Source organism: Grampus griseus (genome assembly GCF_964374135.1).
Source record: "Grampus griseus genome assembly, chromosome: 6".
NCBI lineage: Eukaryota > Metazoa > Chordata > Mammalia > Artiodactyla > Delphinidae > Grampus > Grampus griseus.
Genome location: NC_139000.1, coordinates 112655388 through 112678077, shown reverse-complemented (window position 1 = coordinate 112678077; position 22690 = coordinate 112655388). Strand labels below are relative to the sequence as shown.

Below are 22690 nucleotides of genomic sequence, written 5' to 3'. Positions count from 1 at the left end.
AAGCACCAAAAAAAAAAGAAGGGGAGGAAAAACTCAGAACAATTCATTCATTTACTAACTGCTCTTAAGCTTGACAGATAAACATCAGAGTTTGGCTTTTGGGGAAAACTTTTCCCACGGCATTCACTGTGGGCAGCAGCTCCTTCTCCTTCGTGGACTCAGGGATGAGCTGGGGCCAACTCTGTGCCGGGGTCTGGAACGGCCGTGAGGAGGTGAGGCACCGCTCCCGGCCGCTCAGAGGTCATAACCCGTGATCATGCACACATAGCCTTTACAACCTACATATGACCACTCCCCCTTTGCTCTTTCCTGCCTAGAGAGCACCGTCAGGCTGAGATGCTAACAGACGGGGTTTTGGATGTGACCACACTGCATTATGGTTTTAAGTGACGGCTTTAACACGTGTGTGTGCCCCCAGGCAATCTAATCACCAAATGGACTGGATATGATACTCCCTCTCCGGTGGCACTGGAGGTGCCCTTCCTGAGCATTAGGTGTCACTTTAAGATGACTTCTGGCCTCTCCGGGTCACGGCTGCCTACCCCTGATTCAGAGGATAAACGGCACGTCAAACAGCCAAAGTAATTCACTGAAGGAGATTCCTGAGCTCCTGCTTTTTCCGTACTTACTCATTTATTCATCATCCGGAAAACATTTATCAAGCTTTCCCTTCTTCCCAGGTGGTGTGCGAGTGCTGAGGACTGAAAGAGGGACAGGCACAGCCGTTCCCCTTAAGGCACAAGGCTCTAGAAGTCGTTAGGCCAGAGGGCAGGGACTGAGTGACCCGGGGACGCAGGGACCGAGCTGTGACAGCAGCAGAGGGCAGAGGTCTTGGGGTGGAGTGGGTGGGAAATTGAAACACTTCCTGGAGGAAGGGACACACGAGCCACATCTTCAAGGAGACAAGAGGAGCCAGCAGGAAAGCCGGAAAAGAAGAAAGAAAGAGAAACGCAGGGCGCTGGGGGCAGCACCCCCAAAGGCAAGGAGCACGCGGGGCAGAGGGACCGGCTTGACGGAGAACGCAATGCTCAGGAGGGAGCAGGCATGTGAGTGCACACAGGTGGGCAGGCAGCTTACAGGGGCCCCAAGTGACAGGCTGAAGTGTCTCAACTGCTGTGTCCTTCAGGCAGCGCCAGGCGGGAAGAACCCTGCCAGGAGGGCGAGTCCAGCCGGGGGGTGGGGGGGGGTGGGGGGGGGGGAGAGAATGGGCAGGGGGCGGGCAGGCAGGGGGACGGCGATAGTTTTTTTTTTAAGCTATTTTAAAGTCTCTCCCTGCCCCCGCCCCCTCCAAAGAAGTGGATCAAACCCTGATGGCAACAGAACTTCCTAACATAGTTTTGCATAATTAGTTTAGCTTCCAGTCAGAGATTCAGCGTCTGGCCCAGCTTTGCTTGGTGAGGTATTCTTGCTTGGCGTCAGAGGAAGAGCCGGCTGCTGCTGTCGACTGCCGCGGGCGGGGGGCCTGGCCAGCCTCGCCCGTGGCCTGCCGGGTTTGCTTAACAGGAGCTGCTCCGGAGGACACCGGAGCCCAGCCTTCCAGAAGTCCTTGGACCCTGCAAAGGCCCTCTGACCTTCGGACCCTGCTTCTAACGACACGACCCCCGTCACCCAGGCCTGACCGAACCCCATCGACTACTCCAATGCGCCCTTCGGTTTCCCCTGTGGGACGCTGATGCCGCCCGATCCTTGCTTTGGCTTTTTTTTTTTCTTTTCTTTTTTTTTTTTTTTTTTGCGATACGCGGGCCTCTCACTGTTGTGGCCTCTCCCATTGCGGAGCACAGGCTTCGGACGTGCAGGCTCAGCGGCCACGGCTCACGGGCCCAGCCGCTCCGCGGCACGTGGGATCTTCCCGGACCGGGGCACGAACCCGTGTTCCCTGCGTCGGCAGGCGGACTCTCAACCACTGCGCCACCAGGGAAGCCCCGCCCAGTCCTTTGAACCGGGGTTGCAGTCTTGCCGTGCTGGCTTCAGGGAAGGGTCGTAGGTCCCGTCCCCTCTCACAGAAGGGCCTCGCCACGTCCTCTACTTTACCGTGTGTTTCTGGAAGTCTGGTAGTCACAGTTCAACAATACTTCCTAAGACACACTGGAGGAAATGACAGTAAATAAACAAGCAGTAAACAGCGCTCTGAGCGACACGGCCGGAGGAGCGAACTGGCGCTCGGAACACAGCCCTGGCGACATGACTGGTAGCCCTGCGGCCGGGATCCCAGCCCAGCTGCTCACCTGCTGTGTGATCCTGAGCAGGTGAGCCTCTCCGGGCCTAATTTCACCTTCAGGGTGCCATGAGGACCAAGAGAAGCAAAGCGTGTAAACCACTGCAAGCGGCCGGTGGGCAGACGCGCCATCACTGCCACCGCCCAGCAGGAAGGGCGGGTCAGCAGGGACCCAGGGCACCTGAAGACACGTCCGTCTCTGCAGCCGTATACGCCTCCTTTTGCACGAATTCACACAGCACTGGCATTTCCAGAGCACACTCACTGTGCAGCAACCCAAAGCCTGCTCCTCCTAGGGAGGCGTCGGGACTTCACGGGGGGCGTTTCTGAAGCGCACGTTTGTTTTCATCTTCTGGGTGAACAGAAGAAATTACAGACGCACCGACACGCCCTGTCTAGTAGGGGGTGGCGTTCTGTGAGAGGCTGTATCTCACCCTGGCAGGGCCAGTGCAGGGAGCTGGAAGGCTGTGTGAATTAACTGAAGATCCTATTACTGGCTCGGTGACGGAGAGCTCTGTGCACCATTAGGGCCTGTCCTCTCGGTTTTCTCCCCACCTCGATTAGTTCTGTTTGGCCAGCCAAACGCAGCACCGAGACCCAGATCCGGCATTCAGGACCGCTTGGACTGCTCCCTGGGGAGACCTGTCAGCTCCCCAGTGACCCACAGGACGGCTCTTTTCTCATGTGCTGGTGTGGGAGGGAAGGAATGTATTTCTCCGTAGATCATTTCCACGCACCGGCGGCCTGATGGACTTACTAACATTCCCATCAAAGCAATTCTACTAAGTGTTCCTAAAATCATCCAACATTCTTAACACATGAGCAGCAAGAATAAAACTTCAGGCAACAGTGATGTGCGTTACGGTCAGCCCGGTTACATCCCTGACTGCCACCGGAAACGCACCAACTCACACTGATTTGTGAATCGGTTTCTCCCAGTGACCAGGAGCCACAGAGAAGCAATCCCGAGGTCAAGGGCCACCTAACCCACCAGCGGACACCCGGGCACCCGGCCCTGTCCTTCTCTGCTGTGCTTTTCCAATTAAATTCCAAGAGGCTGAAAATCCAATTGTGTCAGACTTCCCCAAAGAAGGCTTCCTGTATGAAATAAAACGAACCCCACCCTGATTTCAAATCCAGTGAAGTGCACTGATCTTTTAAAAGACTGATCGCCACACAGATTGTGGAAGGTGAAGGAGAAACGGTTAAGCGACTGAAGAGCAATAAAGACTGCATATTCCTCACGCAGCGTCTGAAGGATGAAGCCAAAACCACCGCCTGAGAGAGCCCAGGCCTGGGCTCGCAGGGAAACGTGCCTGGAACCTCAGAGCCCCTCGGTCACTGCCCTGCAAAGGCCTGGGAGTCGTGGCCTCGCCCGGCCCCTGGCCTCCTGGCCCTCGGCAGCCTTTCCAAGCTGCTGCCCGGCCAAGGCCGCAGTATCTGCAGAGCTCACGTTTCACTTGGCTACACATGAAAGGGAGGCTCAGAAGCCAAGAGGCTGCAGAGAGCCCGGCACTGCGGCCAACCTCGCCCTGCAGCTGCCACTCAGGCCTCGGCAAAGAGCTGGGCAGTTTAGGCAATTTGAGGTGTGATAACGTTTCGGTAAACAGTGACTATTTCGCTCGTGTACAAAAGAGTAGTATGCCAGTGCGCCCGTTTCTACTTTTCCAATAATTTTTGCTTCCCCATTACATACACAGGTATTTTACAGGGCATTAAAATCCTCATGAGACCGGCACGCAAATACTTCTGATTCACTGCTTTCCACTCCGTTTCCGTACCATCGACTGTATTCCAATATCTCTGGCAGAGCGCTGCTTGATGATCTAGCTGAGATCCTAAGAGGTAAATAAAACATTCACTGCCAATTGATTTTACAGACGCTAAATGCCAGCGCCCAGATACACATGCAAGACAGCCTCTCTAAATTCAAATTCCTTCATGCGTTTCTTACTGCTCCATTAAGTAAAAAAAGATTCAAAGACCTACTAAAAAGAACATCTAGAAGATATGCTTGTCACCGGAAAGCCATAAAATGTGTATAATTTAATAGTTTAGCTGTATTTCAATTGGCATAGACTCTGGCTGGTTGCAACTTGACTTTCAAAAACTTTCCAGAAAGAACTGAGGCCCAAAGAAATAACCAGATAGGAAGCACTAAGCACTGCACACAGAGTAACAGGTAGCAAAATGGTTTAGGAAAAGACTGTTTAAATGTTCCTTGTACACAAAATACATGTTGGCTTTTCCCTACCCCCCACAAAGTGAAGTATCTCTCTGGACATAACAGCATTTCTTTAAAATACTGATTCTTTAATAGTGAATAAGTCTTAAGTGCTGTTCTCAGAACCTCTGGGTTGGATTACCACTCAAATACGACTTGATCAGAACTTGAAATGTTTCCACTTCAATATAACAAACATCCCAGATGAATATTACGAGGTATTTTTCCAAGGCAACAGCAGAAGGGGCTGTGAAAGCCATAATCCCACGAAAGCCCATCATTTTACTTGCTCTTTCCTTTAATATTTCTATGTGGACAGCACTCTGCCGGGGCATTTTGATCTGATCACTTTCTTAAGCCTCCACCTCCATTTGCCACATAACATTTTCTCATCAGACTGACTTCAACCGTATCTACCAGCACTTGGAGGACAGCCGCTGCGTATAGACAGAAATGAAGAAAACCATGTTTTTTTCACTCGCATTTATTCTTTGTTTGTCCTTATTCTGCTGGGCCAGTGTCCCCAGGCCCTGCCTCCAACCGTCTCCTCTGCCCAGACCTGGCCCCTCCACCCACCATGGAACAGGGCTGCCCAGGCTAGCCTGCCTGCTTCTGTGGAACGCGGCCGTCCCTCCTCCTACCACCCTCCCCCTTCCTCTTCCTCACACCCCTCCCGCGTTCCCACACTCCTCTCCTCCCAGAGCATCTGAGCAAGCAAGCAGCTGGGGACACTTTCCAGCCTTGTTTTAGTGGCATTAACGTTGTAGGGGAAGGGTCGGGGAGAGAGAGAGAGAGAGAGACAGAAAAAAAAAAAAATAAACTAAAGGTAAAAAGAGAGGAGATGAAGCAGCAGCTTTCTCACCAATTTCCCTGGACTGCACTCTCGCTGCTACAGACTCGAATGATGATACATAACTGGCGACTTAACCAGTACTTAACTAAATGTAGAGACATAACAAAGTTAGTTCGAGTCAAGTAATTATGTTCAAACATCCGGGGAGAAAGTGAAGAGAAGAGTTCTCCAAACTTAAGAAGAACTGATATGAGACTCTGCTAACTGTTTCTCCAGGAATCATAATACTGAGGATCAATAAATACATCTGTGTGGGGTGCAGTCAGGCCCACCCCCCCGTCCCCTCTCCTACTTGTCCAGGAGAGCCCTGTCCAGAGCACAGTGTCATAGGCAGTGCTATAGGGAAGACGGAGGCCAAAGGGAAAGACCTGTATTTAGGGGATTAAAAACCCTAAGAGGGCTTCCCTGGTGGCGCAGTGGTTTAGAGTCTGCCTGCCGATGCAGGGGACACGGCTTGGTGTCCTGGTCTGGGAGGATCCCACATGCTGTGGAGCGGCTGGGCCCGTGGGCCATGGCCACTGAGCCTGCGCGTCCGGAGCCTGTGCTACGCAACGGGAGAGGCCGCAGCAGTGAGAGGCCTGTGTACTGCAAAAAAAAATAAAAATAAAGAATAAATAAATAAAAATTAAAACCCTAAGAATTAGAGAGGGGACAAGAGAACCAAAGGGCCACAACAGCAGCAGCGGGAGCAGTTCTGGAAGCGTGGGCCTGGCCACACCGCCTGTGTCTCTGGAACCTGAAGATGATCCCGGTTACCCTCTTCAATCAGATTAACATGCTACACCGTGACTTTCACGGACCTCCTTTTGGATGCTTTCACGTCATATTTTCCACCCTCAGCAAGCGAAGCAGTCTGCTTTCATCACCTCCGGCCTCGAACGTGCCACGCCTCCTGGCTACTGTCTGCCTGTCTGCGTCCCCCCAAAGGTGAAGGTGTAGAGGCGATGGTGTAGAGGTCATGGTGTAGAGGTGGGTGCTTAGGTCAAGAGGGTGGAGCCCTCGAGAGTGGGATCAGTGCCCTAATGAAAGAGGCCCAGAGAAATCCCTCATCCCTTTTGCCCTGTGAGGACACAGTGAGAGGTACCAGCTGTGGATCCAGGAGGGGGCCTCCACCAGACACCTGATCCTGGACTTCCCAGCCGCTGGAACAGCGAGAAATCATTTCTGTTGTTTACAAGCTGCCCGGTCTGTGGTATTTTATGAGAGCGGCCCGAACGGACTGAGACAGCCCTCCACCGAAGGCCACAGGGCAGCCCCCCTCAACCCCACCTTCCTACCCGGAGGGCCCCCAGCCCCTGGACACGTGCTTAGTTGACAAGGAGGTCGGGTTTCTCCCACTTACAGTTTTCTGTCTGGGACGGATGCCTCTGTTGTTTGGAATCAGATGTAAGTAAGACCAAGTTCAGGGTGCAGGTCAACAGGACAGACCGTTTCCCAGACGCAGAAGCCACGCCTGCTTTAGGACCAGAGCGGGTGCGGCCTCCGTGGGGAGGACACCCCCCGCCCCTCGTCTGGAGAAGGGGCTGCTCATCCCGCGCCTGGGCACACGGTTCTCACATCCACCCATCACTCGGCTCACAGCCTGGTCCCCACAAGAGCGCAACACCTGTGCACCTGAGCTGCATGGCCATCTCTCATCATGAGCACCCGCCTCAGTGCCTGCGATGACATCCCTGCTGGACGAATACATGAACAAATGAACGTCATCGCTAGCGGGCTGAGTGCTGCAGTGTGGATGGCAAAGTGGGAAAAACCACAGCCAAAGGGAAAGCCGCTTAATAAGGCGATTCTACAGTGGGTCAGGCTCACCAGCTGTGAACACACGGACCACACGCCTCCACGCGTGCGTCGTGTTGCTTGGGGACAGCTACCCACCCTTGTGGACTGTTCTTAGCACCTCCTCTGGGGCACAGTGCGAGGTAGATACAGGGGAACAGCAGGAGGAAGGAGGCTTGTCACTCCCCGTCCCCTGGGGCTGCCGGGGAGCCTGGCACACCGAGGTGCACGCGGAGAACCTGGAGAAGCGTGAGCCGCTACCGCTCACTGGTGTCCACTTCAGCGTGTGCTAGAAACATAGCTAAAAACGCGATATGCCCTGGAAGAGGGCAGCTGAGGGCTTTGGACTGAGTGAATTGCTGGCATTTGAAAAACGTGAAGCAAAGTCTGCAGCACACCACAGCAAACAAGTATCTTCCTTACAGACTCTTTTGGTGGTTATAAGCAAACAGTCACACAGCTGATATACAGCTTCTTTTGCTTGGGTGGCCTTTAAACCGGGAGTGTACAACTGACAGACAAACCATTAAAGAAAACAAATCTTATGGATGTTTCCAAGGGCAGAGAGCTCTTGAGAATACAGTCACTGAACTAAAATGCAGGAAATTCATGTCGCTCATTGCTCTGAATATTAGTTTCTCTGTTTCATCACATTTAATAATTATGATAATATTTTGCAGAGAGCAGGAAAATTTACTGGGAAAATTTGCTGCAGTAACTTGAGCTGCCATCTTGAGGATTCATGGCAGGATGAGGGACACTTCCCGGTAAAAAGTCAACTTTCTATCTATTTGGAAGACAGCTAGATTCCTGGCAAGGCCCGTGCCCCAGCCCTGCCTGAACCTCCCACCTGCCACTGGAGTCGTGGGGAAGAACGGTCCTGCATGATGGGCTCTGCAGAGCCCCCATCCAACCCTCACAGAAACCCAGGGAGGTAGGGAGAGCCAGAAACATGGCAGGGCGGGGGTAGGAGCAGGTTTTCATACTAAACGGGAAGGTCAGGTGAGACCTCTAGTTCAACTGCCTGGTTTAGATGTTTGTGTCCAATGTTTTCATTGATGCAGTGGAGAGAGATGCTCACATAATTTAAACATGACATCAAATGTGAAAGACAGTTCATAGTTTCAGAACTGAAACAACACTGGAATAGAGCCACGCATATATGGACAATTAGACAAAAGTGTCAAGGCAATTCAACTGGGGAAAAGCAAGTCTTTTCAACAATGGATCTGGAACACTTAGCAGCCCGTGGAGGAAAAAGGCATCTTGACCCCTACCTCACATCACATACAAAAAATAACTTGAGATGGATCCCAGAATCAAATGTAAAATCTAAAACTGTATCAGTTTTCTAGGAGAACACACAGGACACTACCTTAGCGATGAGGCAGACCTCCCTCACCTCCCCCCACAAATCTTAACTAACCATAAAACTTTATAAATTGAACTTCATCAAAACCGAAAAATTCTGTTCATCAAAAAAGACAATTCAGAAAATAAAAATGCATGCTACATATAGGGGGAAATATTTATAATACATATACATGACAAAGGACCTCAATTCGGAAATATAAAGAGCTGCAAATAAACAACAACCAACAAACCCAATTGAAAAACAGGCAAAAGATTTGAGCAGACACGTCGAAAAGGAAGTAGACAGGCACTCAACATCCTCAGTCATCCGGGAAATATAAAATAAAACTAGAAGGAGATCGTATTTCACACCCATCAGAGCGATTAAAATGAAAAAGACTGACAACAGAAAATGCTGTCAATATCACAGAATGAACAACTCACACAGGTTGAGTCTAAAATGGTACAACCACTCCGGAAAACTGCTCGACCGCTTCTTATAAAGTTACAAACGCACCTACTCACAACCCAACAATTCCAGTGCTGGGTGTTAATGCAAGAAATGAAGACATGTCCACATACAGAGCCACACAGAAATGCTCCCTGCGGAACTATTCACAACACCCCAAACCGAAAACCCAAACGTCCATCTGCGGGAGATGGGCACTGGACTCCTCAGCTATTTAAAGTAGATAAATAAAGAACAACGTACTGATGTGTACACGTGGGAAATCAGAATAAACATGTATCAGAATAAACATATACAAATTACATCTACATGACTTCCACAACAGGTAAAGCTCATGTACTGGAAATAAATCCTCACAGGGCATGAGGAAATCCCTGAGATTACAGATGTACTCTATATAACTTGACAGGGATGCTGGTTATCCAGGCGTGGACATGTGTTACAACTCAGTAATTCCACACTTAAGGGTTTCCACACTGTAATTCACATAATGTAAATTTTACCTCAATATTAAAATGTTTAAAAAATAACCAGTGGCGGCACTGAGGGAAGACCTTAGAGATGACCACACATGCCAGATACGTGGCGATGTACGCACGTGGAGGAAAAACCACACTAGCGTCACAGTGAGTGACAAGCCACCCCGGCCATCAAGAGAATGGCAAAACTGGGAAAACAAGAAACCCGGTTCAGAAACGGAGATCGGGGCCCAGCGGGAAGGAAACCCATCACCGAGGCACGGAAGTAAGTGTCCACTGTCATCTGATCCCACACCAGCACTGGGGGCCTCTCACCAGACGGCTAGGAACCCATCAACTAGGGATCCAGCCTGAATCCCACAAACAAAAGGAACACACAACTGCAGGGTTCTCGGTGGGGAGAGACAGATACAGATGATTTTGCCTACATCTCAACTATTCTTCTTTTTTTTTCCTATAAATTTACTTATTTTATTCATTTATTTGTGGCTGCGTTGGGTCTTCGTTGCTGTGCGTGGGCTTTCTCTCGTTGCGGCGAGCGGGGGCTACTCTTCGTTGCAGTGCGCGGGCTTCTCATTACGGCGGCTTCTCTTGTTGTGGAGCACAGGCTCTAGGTGCGTGGGCTCAGTAGTGGCTCACGGGCTCTAGAGCGCAGGCTCAGTAGTTGTGACAACAGGGCTCAGTAGTTGTGGCTCACGGGCTCTAGAGCAGAGGCTCAGTAGTTGTGACACATGGGCTTAGTTGCAACGCGGCATGTGGGATCTTCCCGGACCAGGGATCGAACCTGTGTCCCCTGCATTGGCAGGAGGATTCTTAACCACTGCGCCACCAGGGAAGTCCCTCAACTATTCTCTATACATAATATTTGAAAATACTATGACAGACGAGCTGCAGAAGCTGAGATGTATCCATGGGGCAGTCGGTCTTCCAATACAACGGAAAAGTCTCACGCAGGGAGAGTAAGTCAGCTCCATATTCACTGAAGAAAACACACAGGCTAACACAGATGCATGCATTATTTAAGTGGGATGAAAGAGTGTCCTGACAGCGAGGGCCGTTAAATATTGCAATGGGTTATGACACCTCTGTCACTGGAGACTCTGAAAACTCCGACCTTCTCACGAGGTGGGTTCTGCCCAAAGGCAACGGAAGAGATGATGACTTAGGATCTCTATGACTTCTGAGCCACCAGGTCATTCGAAAGGCTGCTTTTATTCCTGAAGTTTCTGTCTCTGTTTGTTTTTTAGGGGCGGAATCTCCGGGATGAGGAGGGAGATGAGCTGCAGGAGGGTGACACCGAGGACACATGTGGAAAGAAGACATCTGGGAATGTGAGGGAGCTGCAGGACCCAAGTGCAGGGGCCTCAACGCCCCAGGGTCCAGGTCACAGGAAAGCAGAGGCGGCTCGGCCGTGGGCCGCAACACGTAACCTGCGTGTCTCCGTCGCTGCTCTCCAAAGGACCGCTCTGATGGCCGATGCAGCGTAAAGACGGCTGTAATCACAGAGCACGGACACCCTCTCACTAGGAAATCATCTATTATCAGGACAGAGGGCTGACCCTGCGAACCCAGAGAGTGCAGTCAAGGTCTTTAAACAGCAAACACACAGACCCTACCTAGGCGCATACGCTTCGGGATTCTGGCTTTCAAAGAGCATTAAAAGTACAACCTTACAGCCCTTTCCGCTAAGCTCTTTCACCTTTGACTAAGTCTGTTGTAAAAAGATGCTTGAAAAATACTTGAGGATGTTCTGTGAGTAAAATGAGTGTTACTGAAAAACAGTAACTGCCTTTATTCCCTACTTTCTCCAAATACCTGACTATGTAAGAGGAAAAGAAATATCCAAAACAAGCAATTTTACTGACGCTCCCTCAAAAAAAGAAGAAAAAAACCCCCCCAGTAATCCAATTCAAGTATATTGATCTCCAAAAATAAGAAATAAGAGAAACCTAAGGGGAAAGATTTACTAACTAAGACACTCCTGACAAGCCCAAATCTAACTCTTCTTTTTCTGAATAACTAAACAGTAGGATATGAATTACAGGTATTTTTAACCAAAATGAACCATTAATCAATAGATATATAATTTTTTATATTTCTAGATGATTAAACATCTAGCAGTGAATATAAAATTAAGCAAGACTCCTTGTAATAAGCATTTAATATATACGGCATAAAAACATAACAGATCATTCTAACTGCGTTCATAAAAATAGATAATTTAAGATGATGAGAAAATTGATCATTAGAGATGGCTATGGCGACAGATTAATTATAGTTAAAAATCTATTAATGTAATATACTACATTTGTATGTTTTTCTAATTTATCTTACTGACGCATAGTTGATTTGTACTGTATAGCAGAGTGATTAACTTCTATATATATATAGTGTGTGTATATATATATATATATATATATACACACACACAATCTATTTTATACATCTATATGCTCTTTCAAAAGTTGTTTAACTAAATGTTTCTTTGGGCAAAGCAACCAGGTTTTCACGTCCACCAGGCCGCGAGCCCCTTGAGGTCGGGGCCAGGTCTCACCTTCACATCGGCTGCCCCAAATTAACCCGTTATATTTCACTCCATCCTACAGAGACCCACCAGATTAATTGTCTTAAAGAATAGCTTTTATCAGATTACCTGTCTGATCAGCCTTTTTCTAATTCCCTTTCTAGCAAACTCAGTTCAAACCCCTCTCTTTGGCACTTGAGACCCCAAACGATTATCTCAAATACCTCACCCTCCTTCTCAACAAGTATCCAGTATTCTAACCAAACTAGAGACCCTCGAGTTCCCCTAATATGGTCTCTCTTTCCCAAGCCCTGGGACTTTTTTCCAACATTCTCTCCACCTAAGGAGCTCTCTTCCACAGACCACTTGTCAGAAGCCTATGCACCTTGCAACACACAACTCAAATACCACACTGTCCAACCTCTTCCTTATTCCTTAATACAGATGTATATTCTCCGTCCAGACCCCACAGGGTTTTCCCTATAGTTCTCTATTGGCTTTACTGCACCTTTAAAATATGCATTTGAGATCTTAACTGATAACAGTACAGAGACTGAAAACGCCTTGAGGGTAGGGATGGTCTCTGATGCCTTCCTGAGTCACCTGCAGGGTGCAGCACTGGGCCCTATTCACAGTAAGCGTATTTACTGAAATGACTAGGTCCCTCCCTCCTCCAGGCACCCCTTCCCACCTGCCACACAAACCTAAGAGAGAAGAGGACGTTCCCTCACCTGCCGCCACCCCGCACACTGTGTCCAAGGCGGCAGCGTGCGTCGGGTGTCCTACAACCAGGAACTCTGCGGTGGAAGTTAGTGGGACAGCCTGGGTGGTATCTGCCGATACGTACCAACCAAACAAAAGGTCAGGGCAGCGAGACGGGCGCCTGCTTGTACTCATGGTTAATTTACCTGATCCAGGCAAGGAAGAGACGTCGTAAATTGGTGTGCAGTGGTGGCTAAACACATGCATTTAGTTGCCTTACTGGCCTCCCACCAAGGTCATACTGAATTTACTAAGAGTTGTTTTTCTTTAAATAAACTATAGCAGTGCTAAAAAAAGAGGGAGAACATCCATTAGCATACCAGAAAATTTTAGGAACTTCGAGAAGAATGAAAGCAAGTGATACCAGAAAAGTTTCACTGGCTGGAGTGAAAAATGCATACGGCAGGGCTAACAGCCAAGATGATGGCCCTCCTTGTGGAGTCAAGGCTATGTCCCCAGACAAAGGGAGGGGGGCTAGGAGAGATGAAAGGGAGCTCTACAAAGCCCCGTATCCGCAAAGAAGGAAGACAGGCAATAAGGGGAAGGAGCATCAGGAAAGAAATACAGGAATGGAAAAAATTTTTTCATGCACTGAAGACACCCAAGATCTCAGCTACAACAGTTTCACAAAGTACCGAGCAGGATTAGTAAGGGTAACAAAGATTCATACTCAGGGCTTCCCTGGTGGCACAGTGGTTGAGAGTCCGCCTGCCGATGCAGGGGATACGGGTTCGTGCCCCGGTCCGGGAAGATCCCACATGCCGCGGAGCGGCTGGGCCCGTGAGCCATGGCCGCTGAGCCTGCGCATCCGGAGCCTGGGCTCCGCAACCGGAGAGGCCACAGCAGTGAGAGGCCCGTGTACCGCAAAAAAAAAAAAAAAAAAGAAAGAAAGAAAAAGATTCATACTCAGACACAGCTTATAGCACTTCAGGACTTCAAAGATACGGAAAAAATTCTAAAAGACTCAGGGCAAAAGAGTTTATCGTGGCAGAACTAAAGTCTGACTTCCTGGCAGCAGTACTGGATAAAAGAGGACAGCAGAGCAATGCCTTTAAACTTCTAAGGGAACATGATTTAGAAAATCTCAGCGAGCTAACCTGTTACTTGTATGTGTGGACAAAACAGAGACATCTTTGAACACACAAAATCTCAGAAGGTTTATGCCCTGTGCATTTGAAATGAAAAAAAAAAAATTACTGGAAGAGGTACCTCCCATCCGACCCCTCGGATCCATCGTCCAACAGAAGACCCCTAAGAGATGACATGTGATGCAAGAAACGTGACAGCCCCGTAGGACCAAAGATGGAAAACAAATGTAAAGAGGACCCACTGGACTCAGGAGCTGGACCCATCCCACCGCGGTGCAGGACCCCTGACACAGGTTACGTGTCCTCCCTCACGGATTCAGACCCACGGCCGTGATGAATGGTTATATAATCGCAATACCGCAAATGCTGTTGTTTTGTAATCCATCTCCAGACACAGCAAAGAAGAATTAATTATAGCTACAGAAGGGAATGTTATAAACTCTGATAATACAAGAAGTCATATGCTGAACAAAAACCAGGAGTTCTGGAAGAGGAGGTGGGAGGTGGAAGAAGAAATCTAAATTTTATCACTGGGTATCTGGAATTGATACTAAGGCTAAGCAATCGAGAAATGGAAACATTATCTGAGGTTGTAAAGGTAACCAGCAAAAGCACTACAGAAGGGCTTCCCTGGTGGCGCAGTGGTTGAGCGTCCGCCTGCCGACGCAGGGGACACGGGTTCGTGCCCCGGTCCGGGAAGATCCCACATGCCGCGGAGCGGTTGGGCCCGTGAGCCATGGCCGCTGAGCCTGCGCATCCAGAGCCTGTGCTCTGCAACGGGAGAGGCCACAACGGTGAGAGGCCCGCATATCGCCAAAAAAAAAGCACCACAGAAGAGAAAACAGTGTATGCACCTACCTCTTGGAAGCTGGACTAGCTATGAAAGGACAGACACTTGTATTTTTTATTTTAGACTCTTCTGTGTGGTTGCCTATTTTCTACCATGAATAAAAAAATAAAAGGCATAAGAAAAAGGAATGCAGTGTGCCCCTGTATTTTTCTTCACCAACACATGTAGCCTTTAAAAGGAAATGAAAAGAAGAAAAGCTATGTAAACCCTAAATACCCCCAGCCGCCCCCACTGCCAGCCCCAGGCCCGCCCCTCACTGGTAAGGATATTCAGTTGCATAAATAATCGACTCTCATACTTCAATGCAGTATCAGCAGAGCATCAGTAACGTCCCCACTCTGCCCCCTTGTCGTTCAGGCTCTATCTCATGACAAATACAGACTTGTTGGTTTGCTGGGCTAAGTTCCTTTACGAATACAAGAAAGGAGTAAATGTATACAGTAAGTCCAATAGTTTAGAAGAAGGGGGTGGGACCTAAATTATCTCCACAACCACGCTCACTTCTTTACAAGAACTTGGATGTGCTAATCAGCATGATTTCGCCCCGAGAATGTGTCTAGTTGATGGTGACCCTGAGATGCAGCAGAGTTAAACATGTCAGCTTTGGAGAAAATAAAAACCTAAATATCCATACCTTCCCTCAAATGAAAAAGGGTTAGTTTACTGAACCGGTGAAATACGTGGCGGTCACCTGATGTGTCACCTTCAAAAATACCTACTTCTTGTGTGAACTTAAGAAATCAAACTGTGTTCCTGACGACCGGGTATCTACTCACTGACAAGCTACTTTCAAACAGCGGGGTCGGGGTGGGGGGGGCGGTGGTTAGCAAGCTGACAGAGTAAGAATTCTTAGAACCACCGTCACAAAAACTTGATTCACCAGAGAGACGAGATTTCTCTATGTTTAAAATAAAGCCATTATTTTCTCAAAGCCTTCTGGAAACGTAAGAGCAGTCCTAGCACACCATCATCACTGATCTGACTGCAAGGACACGCATCACACTTCATTTTAATCTCTCCTGGGTCTCAGGGTGAAATCACACTGATAAGCGCACTCAAGTTCTTGTAAAGAAGCAAGGAGCAGGGCTGCGGATACAGTTTAGGTCCTTTTCTTTCCTTAAACAATTGGACTTACGGTATACATGTGCTCCTTTTTTATACCCATCAAGGAACTTAGGACAGCAAACTAAAAAGTCTGTATTTATTATGAGACATAGAGCCTGAATGACGAGGGGGCAAAGTGGGAATGTTACTGATATGCTGTGTACACTTTATATATACATATATATGAGTATGCGTATGTGTATATACGCATATATATACAGAGAGAGAAAGACAGACACAGAGACAGAGCAATGGGGCCCGGGCTCATACCCGATAACACAATACATAAAACCTGGTGCTTTGCAGACGTTAGCGAGCACCCCCTGGCTCGGCCGTCACCGAGCGCTGCTGTCACTCTGGCTGCGTGGGGCTGGCAGCTCCCAGGCGGTGCTGGGCTGCAGGTCCAGGAACGATGCTCCCCACGGGGCGGGGGAATCCGGATCAGGCTCCTTCCCAGCCTCCTGTGCTGCTTCTCCTTCCTCAGCTGCTCCGAGCCCAATCTTTTCTAAGTTCACCCCAAGGTGATCTCACCCGTTGCCTTCTAAAACCACGTATTATCTGCTGTTACCAACCAACCTTGACCGTATATTAGGATCAAGTAGAAAGTTATTTTCCTTCTTTTAAAGTTGCTTAAGGTCCCATCCCAAACCAATTTAATAAAAATCTCCAGGACTGGGTCCGAAGTGTCGGTTCTTTTAAAGCTCCATAATGGTTCTCACGTAGATGGCCAAGACCTGCTGATTTATACACTGATGTCTCCCCAACGCGACCTCAGCCACAACCTCTCCCTGGGCGCCCGCCTCTCCCGTCTCCCTGCTGAGTGTCTAACAGGTGCGCCCAGGTTTGCAGGGAGACCCCTTGCTCTCCGCCTGCTTCCAACACCTGATCCCACCAGTGTTTCCCGCCTGGGCTCCCTGAGCTGCTCGGGCCCAAAGATGCCTCACCACGATGCCTCTGCTCCTGTCCCCGACAGCCCACTCATCAGCAAGCCTGGGGCTCTGCCCTCAGACTCCATCCCAGGCCGGTGTGCTCGGCACCGCTCCCAGGGCCACCGGCCTGAGCCAAGACGACCCTCGCTCTAACGGCCACCCCCGAACCCCTGGAGCCTGCGGCCCAGGCTGTCCTGCCTGGTGGCCTCCCCGAGGTTTCCCTCCCTCCCGCTGAAAACAACATACAAACTCCTTCCCACCAGGACGCTTTCCACGCCCGGCCCTGCTCACCTCTCTGGCTCTCCCCAGCTCCCTCCGGCTCCGGCCTGACACCTCCCAGGCTCTTCTGCCCCGCCTCCTGAGTGCCTGCATCTTCCCCCGGCCCACCCCAGACCATCTGGGTCTCCCACAGGGCACTGCAGGGGAGCCCTCCTGCCCCCATCTCCCCTGGCTCCTTCCACCCGCCCCGCATTCATCACGCCTCAAGCTGCACTGCTTAGTCACCTACCGGCTAGTAAGCTCTAAGGACAGCACGTTGTCTTGTTCGAGGTAGGATGGCAGGCCTGTGTCCGTACCAGGTAAGCTGTGGGCACTTGGTGCACGCTGGCTTTTGTGAACAAAACGCTTGTGTCCTCCTCAAAATTCATGTGCTGAAGCCCTCATGCCCAGTGTGATGGTATCTGGAGGAGGGGCCTTTGGGAGGTGACAGGTTTGGATGAGGTCACGAGGGTGGAGTTCCCGTGATGGGATTAGTGCTCTTAGAAGAGGAGATGCCAGAGAGCCTGCCTCCTCTTCCTCTCCCCACACGTGGGCACCAAGAAGGTCACGTGAGCAGCACGAAGGCAGCCATCTGCAAGCCAGGAAGACTCTGTTCCCGCCAAGGATGGAATCTACCAGAACCCCCAGCCTCCAGAATCGCTCTGGAAGCCACCCAGTCTGTGGCACTTCGTTACAGCAGCCCGAACAGAGGAAGACACTGGTGAAATGAACGAATGAGTCGTCAGAAAGAAACCTGGATGGAGAATGCTGAGGTGTGCCCCAGAGCCCTGCACCTGCCCATCCTTTGGGGTGGCCAGCATCTGTATCGACGCTCTGAATGGAGGTGCTGAGTGTGTGATGGATCTGTTGCAACACACACCTAGCAGGGAGGGCCAGCCAATACGCTACGACAGCAAGATTTTCACCCATGATCGATATGGGCCAAACCAAGCAACTGTTTTTACTAGAACGAACGCAAATTTGTGTACTTCATCGTTTAAAACCACTCGCACAGGTACAGGGAACTACAGAAGACCTGCCTGAACAGCAGACTGAATGAAAAAGACTCAAAGGCTTTGCTGTCAGCAAGTTCAAAATAAGCCACCAGTACCATGGAGATGCTAATCAGGACATTAGTCTGCATGAGTGCGATGCTGGTGACAACCGGGGAGGGACAGTCCTTCCACGACTGACTCATCGATGGCACAGGGGACCTTGCTGGTTCTGTGTATCCTGGTTTAACGGGAATATTAGGAACATGATCTCTGAACACACAAGAATGGTCTAGAAATCATGTTAGAAGGACTTAACTAGGGGAAAACAAGTAGAAAGGGGAGATGACAACAGGAGTAGTTGAGCACTGACTACGTGCGGTGCACACACTCACCCGCACAACAGCCAGCGAGGCAGGAATCACTACTACTCTCGCTGAATGGCTGCAGAAACCAAGGCCGCACCCTGGTGACTGGTGCGGTTCGACCTCAAAGCTCACGCTCACATCAGGACGGAGCTTTTAAAAACTCGACCATTTGATGCAACAGAGCAATATTATTCTTTTTTTTTTTTTTTTTTTTTGCGGTACGCGGGCCTCTCACTGTTGTGGCCTCTCCCGTTGCGGAGCACAGGCTCCGGACGCGCAGGCTCAGCGGCCATGGCTCACGGGCCCAGCCGCTCCGCGGCGTGTGGGATCTTCCCGGACCGGGGCACGAACCCGTGTCCCCTGCATCGGCAGGTGGACCCTCAACCACTGCGCCACCAGGGAAGCCCTAGACTTATTCTTTATAATAAGATATTCCTTATAGTTCCCAGGCCTAAAACTAGAACAACAAAGGGACATCACGATGGGCCAAGCTCACGGGCAGTGGAAGGAAGGATATTCCCAGCAGCGGCTCCTGGTCAGCAGCAAGGACGCAGGTGAGGGCTCAGGTGGAGGCTGCCCGCTCGTCAGCATCCCGCCCTGAATGCGCTCTGGGCCCCTCGCAGCACTATTCTTCAACAAGACACGCCTCCTTTTCCATCCAAACATCTACTCCAAGCCCACAAAAAAGAACACTGGTCATTTTTCCAACCCTTCACAGTGGTGTGAGCCAGGTACACTGGAAAGGACAACAAGCCACGTCTAAGTACAGCGCGCGTCTCTCGTTTAGTTATTATGAGACAAGGGATGTCAGCCGTCCTCTGTCACCCTGCACCGGCCACCTGGTGGACACAGGTGTTCTCATAAGGCGCATCTGCTCACCTCTTTGTCCTCCCATTTCACATTCTTTTGGAAAACGGATCTTTTATTAAAGATTTCCTCAGCCTGTACGCTACAGATCTTTATAAACACCTACTTGGACCAAGGAGACATTTTTCATCCTCTAATTAAATAAGGAGATATAAACAAAACAAAAGACAGCATTTGCAAGGACAGAAACAGAGTCATAAAATCAAGCACTGAAAGATCTCCACACTGATCTTAACGAACGATAAATCTGTAAATGCAAGGAAAGTTTATAAAATAAACATGGAAGAACATTCATAATCCACTGTATATGTCCATATCACTAAGAGGATTACTCCAATATAAGCTATTTTACATGCTAACAATTTTATAATGAGGCACATTTTAACTGTGTTAACTGTGTAATCTACTATTTAAAAAATATTCAAATGTTTTAAAATAACTCTGTATTTTCAAGTTGCTTACATACATGGAGACCGGCTTCCACGGAGGTAAGGGGTGGGAAGACAGAGGAAAAACCCTAAACATATAGTTCACTGATACAGTTCCCTGCGTGACTGAATAGAAGGCATTCCGTGTGTCCGTATGGGCTGAACACACATCCAGACAGATACTCACTAAGCTGATACGTAACGGTGCTAAAGCCTTGGTTCTCACAGACGGGGTCCCTGAGAGTTAAACAAATTTCAGAAACACTGAGCCTGACCCCTGTTCTGAGACACAGAATCACAGGGTGCTGGGGCTGGAAGGAACCTGCAAGATTATTTAGCCCAACTCCGGCACGTCAAGACAAAAAAGGTGACACTTATCTCAACATCACGCAGCTGATCAGTGCCAGAGCCAGGACCCTAAAACCCAAGAAGATGTGATTTTATGGGGCCAAAGACACTTGGCAAGTGTGATGCAGTTAAGAGCCTTCAGACGGGGTGCTTAATCCTGGACTGAGCAGGCTGAATGTAATCACAGGGTAATTAGAATCAGAAGCACCCCGGCTGCGATGGGAGTCAGAGGCAGCTGTGCTCAGGGTGAGCCCTGACGCTGCGGACGCCGATGGACAGGCTGCCCCGTCGCGAGCTGGGAAGGTGGAGGAGGGTCCCGGTCCGGGCCCACGTGGCCTCCAGACAGTGGAAGCGGCAGGAAACTCTCTGGGAGCATCCGGAGAGCGCTCAGCCTTGCCGCTGCTGCAGTGTCGGCCCAGGGAGACTCACGGGGCCTCGGACCTACCAAACTGTAAGAACATCCATCTGTGTTGCTTTAAGCCACTAGGTCTGTGGTGACTTGTTACAGGAGCCCTAGGAAACTAACTCACCACGCGAATCCACAGCCACCACTCGCATCCCCGGGCCAGTCCGAGGTCCAAGGCCACAGGGGACAGGCCCGGCCTCACATCACGTCCGTCTGTGCGGAACTTCCCGTCTGTGCTCGGGTCCCACGAGGATAACGGGGCAGCACTGCACGGCTCGGGCCGGGAGAGTAGACTGCAGGGGGCCCAGGCCAAAGACAGCCCCGCACAGACGCTGGGCAAGGCCATTCCCTGTTTACTTGAGCTCATTCTTGGAACTACATTTGCTTCCAAGTGAAATACAATTTACTCTGAATAGATTTTACAGTGTTCTACTTGAAACAGCTGGTTGGACTTCCCAAAAAGCATCTTGTCAGAACTCTGTATTTTTTCCTAAAACATATTCCTCCCGCTGAGTCACATCAGGAGGCTTGGTGGTGACTGCAGATCACCTCTTGAAGGCAAAGCCCTTCGACTCCAGTCTGCAATCGGCGTCTCAGAGGACGGCGCGGCTCCAGAAGACACGTCACCTGCACGCAGAGACAGCCTGCACACCCCCTGGCCACGGCCCCTGCACGGCCGGCCGAGCAGAGCGCCCAGGTGGCCACAAGTGGTCCTTTCCTTTCAACATCCAACCCAGTGCAGCTCGGTCTGGGACGGGGTTGTCCACGAAGAATAAAGCAGGGGGAGGAAAAGAATCAAACTGAACACCTGCGGAGGAGAAAAGCATGCCAACCAGACCTCCAAAGGCTCGAGTCCCAAATCCCGCTCGTGTAAGTACTGAGCCTCCACCGCTGAGCTGTGGGCATCGCCCAACCAGCCAGCACCCGTGCAGGGCACTCCACACACCGCACAACGGGGGACGCTACCAACCACTGCCCAGGTCAGAGCCTCCAAGCAGAGTCAGAGGGCGCCAGGTGGCTTGGGGCTCTTTTGACCCACATGGTCCAGCCCCCAGCCTCTCCCCGACCCCCTTTGTTTTGTCTTTATTTACTTGGTTCAGCCTTTGGTTGTTGCCTACTCAAGTGAATAAGATTCAGCAAAAGCACCTCAAATACACTGTGCGATCGTGAAACATACTAATTTACATCAGATTCGTGCGCATTCGAAGCAAACTCAGACACGTGACTCTTCCCCTCCGTCAATTTTAACAGAACCACTGCCCCCTCCCCCAAAACAACTGAAACCCAATGCTTTCAGGCACTTTTATTCCTCAATCTCTTAATCTCTAAGCTCAACAAACAAACAATTTAAACAAATCTTCCAATGACTCGGGCACCCATGGGCATTCTCCTCACCAGCTCGAGTCTCACCTGCCCACAACCCGGCCTCTGTCCTTAATCACACGCTCACTCCAGGAAACAGAGGAAGCTGCGCTCTTTCCTGGGTGAAGTCAATCAAGTCTGAAAGGAGCCACCCAAGGGGCTCAGGGAAAGCACACCCTGTGCAGGAGGGCTCAGTCCTCCCACGGGGACGCGGGGTGCTTCTTTGCAACTGTCTGGGACCATGGTCCCTACCTCTCTTATCTGGGAGGGGGTTCAGAGATCACCTCTTCTACTCCTCTTGTTTTACGGAAGAAACACAGGTGCAGTGTCTTTCCTACCCTGCTGCAATTCAGCCACAAACCCCTACTACTTGGAGCCTTCCAGGCTGGGCCAGACCCTCCTGAGTTGCTCCAGGCAAGGGCAGAAACAGCGCTGTGGCCCCGGCTCCATCCTGGGAGCCACAAGGAAAATAATGGCCTTTCTGGGAAATTCATCCTCTTTCTTTCCTCCCCGATTTGCCTGGTACATCCACCGTCTTCTCCCTGCTCCCTACCTGTGTCCCACATCCAAAATTCTTTTCACAAGCATTCCCTTTAGACAAACCTTTTAATAGAGAACTCATTAATCAAGATTAATGAGATCTTTTACGCACCAAAGAAGTTAAACTAATGGTGAAATCTGAGGCACCCTGACGATGTCTGAGTGTGTAAGAGTCCTCGTCCCAGCTCTCTTCCATCTATAGCATGTGGACAACTATCTATCATACTCTCGTAAATTTAACTACTTATGTCATTCAATTTTTATTCTTTTTTTAAACGGAGATCTCAAGTTGATGATTTTCATTTTTATTTTATTTTTTTTTGGCCGTGCCGCACAGCTTGCAGGATCTTAATTCCCCAACCAGGGATCGAACCCCAGTCCTGGAAGTTAAAGCACCGAGTCCTAACCACTGGACCACCAGGGAATTCCCCCAATTTTTGTTCTTAATTTCATTTTATCGTGGTAGGACAACTTCACATGAGATCTACCCTGTTA

The 22690-nt window shown here is 50.0% G+C and overlaps 1 protein-coding gene across 2 annotated transcripts in view; it reads right to left on the bottom strand.

Annotated features, from left to right (window-relative positions):
- Positions 1–22690, bottom strand: part of SH3RF1 (SH3 domain containing ring finger 1) — a 160295-nt gene that overhangs the window by 54731 nt on the left and 82874 nt on the right. The gene's annotated exons all lie outside the window — the stretch shown is intronic.